Source organism: Ciconia boyciana, chromosome 2 (genome assembly GCF_034638445.1).
Source record: "Ciconia boyciana chromosome 2, ASM3463844v1, whole genome shotgun sequence".
In the NCBI taxonomy this organism is placed as follows: domain Eukaryota; kingdom Metazoa; phylum Chordata; class Aves; order Ciconiiformes; family Ciconiidae; genus Ciconia; species Ciconia boyciana.
The window spans coordinates 46,672,275-46,675,396 of record NC_132935.1 but is presented as its reverse complement, the minus strand read 5'-3'; the positions used below and the strand labels follow the sequence as shown (position 1 = coordinate 46,675,396).

At 40.1% G+C, this 3,122-nt stretch overlaps 2 non-coding genes across 2 annotated transcripts; both read right to left on the bottom strand.

The window, feature by feature from the left end:
• Positions 1–1,361: 1,361 nt before the first annotated feature.
• TRNAA-AGC (transfer RNA alanine (anticodon AGC)) lies at positions 1,362–1,434 on the bottom strand. The gene has a single exon. It is a non-coding gene; the product is annotated as a tRNA-Ala (tRNA).
• Positions 1,435–1,934: 500 nt separating this feature from the next.
• On the bottom strand, positions 1,935–2,007 carry TRNAA-AGC (transfer RNA alanine (anticodon AGC)). Its single transcript has one exon. It is a non-coding gene; the product is annotated as a tRNA-Ala (tRNA).
• Positions 2,008–3,122: the final 1,115 nt, after the last annotated feature.

The window sequence follows — 3,122 nt, the reverse complement described above, 5'->3', positions numbered from 1 at the left end:
TATGTAAGTTATCTTTGTCCACGCTTCTTACAACAGTTGATGAGATAAAAGATCACACTTCAAAGATAATGATCAGGAATCATTTTTATGAGGCAGGTTTAGTAAAGGATGTTGGTGGGACAAGAAGCCACTGCCAACACAGTGTGCACTGAGAACAACCCTGCTGAAAATAAGTGTGTGTACACAGTAGGTGTAAGCACGCCAGATTGTTGTCAGAAGGATGGCATTTAGTATGACTGTTCTAGGCATCTTCTGTCTACTAATCACACTGAAAGTAGTCACTAAGACTGGTACAAACTTTTTTAGGTATGCCCAAGAGTTCAAGGGGAAGGTTAAGTTTTCAGGCTCCAAAGTATAAGGAGACAGACCAAGAAGTGGAATAATACCAGCATTTTGCTAGTTCCATGCACATTTTCTTCCTCAGCCATGAACAGACAGAAGATGTGAGGAAATGAGTAGGCCTTTTTGCACACTGTAAGGTGCTTAGTTAACATTCAAGACACAGCAGATTTGGCAGCACTGGTCACTGAGATCTAAAACGCTGCACTTGCTGTGCAGCTGCTTCTAGAAGGGCCAGGGGGAAGTGCACCATAAAGGAACACACAACATCTGGAGAAGGATCAGAAGAAACTAATAAGGTGTTAGGGGAAGTCAGTGAATCAATTAGATGGTCAAGGTTATCTCTGAAGCTCTAACAGAAGTGTGGCAGGCATTAGCCTCTTAAAACCAGTCCTGCAGAAACAGAAGTAGGAGAGAAGGCTAAGGAGTTCAGTTATAACCTGCACACAGGCCATAGCTAAAAGACACAGCAGCTGGAGCGTGCCTTCTAGGATACAGACTTGGGGGGACAGAGGTGACAACTTTTACCCTTAAACTTGAATTGACCAATCCAGTTCATACACCAGCTTCACAAAGATCGTAAATTAAAAGAAGATCCTGTATTTCTCGACAGGGACCAGAATGGGCAGTTGGGGAAGAACAAGCATTCCTAAACTACTGTTTTGCACTGTCTCATCAAACTATATCCTAGTTGGACAAGTGGAGAAAAGACATGCTGATTCAGGGCTCTAACCGTCATTCGTCCATTGTTTTTCATAAAGTCTGGGAAAACATCATATTGCAGGATTCTCTTTATGCCAAATTTGACTGAAAGTGGCCAGGCAGAGTCAATGGTTATGACAGAGGAGTGACATATGCAGTTATATAAGCCTGATTTTGGGAGGGAAGGAAGGAGGGAGGGAAGGAAATCAGTTTTGCCCTGATTAAACCAAATTAACATTTTACCAAAATAGTTACATACTTTGTTTTGGTAGTTTCTACTTCTAGGTATAACAATTCAATTCCTTTGTTTAACAAAACACTGGAGAATGCGGGCATCGATCCCGCTACCTCTCGCATGCTAAGCGAGCGCTCTACCATTTGAGCTAATTCCCCCTCCTCTTATTGTTAATAGGGATCACAAAACTCTGATCTTCAAGGTGGATTTAAAACCTGCAGTTCCATACATGTAATACAGTTTTCTCTCTTGCACTGGTCTATCTACTCACAAATGAAAACACATTCAACTGCGATTCCAAAACAGGTGTCAAATAATAAATTTGTAATATTTCATTTAGCATTTCCAAATGAAGTAGTAAGAAACAAAACAAACCAGAAAAGGTATGTTTTCTAGGTGTATAAAATTTAAAAAAAAAGTTTATTACTTGCAATTCCTGAGAGGAAGTACTTTCCAGCATTTGGTTTTCTCCCCAGAAAAGTCAGTTTCTATGTATTTTTATTTTAATTTATTCTAGTCAAAGGTATGGCAGCACTTAAGAAATGAACTATATACATCTAAAAAATAAGAACTTATTTCACTTCAAAATTCCAGTTCAGTACATGAAAACATCTTTCGCAGTTAGCTGTTTTTTCTCCCACCACAAAAAACCTGACAGTGGAGAATGCGGGCATCGATCCCGCTACCTCTCGCATGCTAAGCGAGCGCTCTACCATTTGAGCTAATTCCCCCCACAATACTCAGTTTTTTCCTGTAACCATAGATTTCAATAACCACAAATGCAAACTGCCTTCCAGGTACTGACTCTGCTCCTTTACCATGGGTAGTAACCCCAGGGCAGCTGTTCAGAACACTTACTAGCATTTGACCTTGAGCTTGTCTATTTTTTTGCCCAAGATGACAAACTCCCTGAGTAATGTGATAAGGCACTTCATGCTAACTTAAATGACAAACTCACAACCTGCAGCCTTTTAGTGCCACCGAACTCGCACTAGATTTATCCTTCTTTGAAGAGGGCAGCTGTTTCTTCTGTGTTGAAGGAAGTCACATCCAGACAACGAGTGGAGCAGCTTGAAGATAATACAAAAACTCGCATTTGCCCTGACATCCCCTAAGACCATCTCAGAAAGCAAAAGTCAAACCTGATTAAATTAGCTTATATCAGTTTACATTAGTGTTGCCAAAGAGATGCATCAAAGTGATCTGTGTTAAATGCAAGGATGTGGATGCAAAGCCTTCACAGCTGAAATACCCTAGACAAATGAAAAAATGCAATTAAGAAGGTCAGGTTATTTTCAGCTATGTAGGTAAGGAAGTTCTCCCAATCAAGTGGAGAAATTAGAAGGTTTTACTCACTATCTTACATTAAAACTTAGCAATCACAACCAATTCAAGATCACAAAATAATGGGCTGCCAATTATATGAAATACACATTTTAATCACTGAAAACAGTACTATTGCTGAGGTCTTTCCTCACCTTTATCTGACTTTAGCATCAAATCAACTGTTTTTCTGTGAGCTGAACTGTCCAAGCTTTAGGCCTTTTCAGTAGCAGCAGAGTGAGATTTGGGGGTGAAAAACAGGGAGAGGTAATCACCATTTTCATACTGACTCAGACTGCACAGGGTAAATAAAGAAAACTGTACATAGAGCTGAACCTTGTGAAATACAATATGGGAAAGACCCCAGCTGCAGACATGCAGTGGGCCATCACTGAGCCTAAGATGTGTGCCTGTGAGAAGGACTGAAGTCACTTTTGCTTATTTGTTTTTCCCCTCCAGTTTACTCCAGTGAGGTAGATAAAGTCAGTTACAGTATACTGCAAGAAATAGTAAGGACAAATCT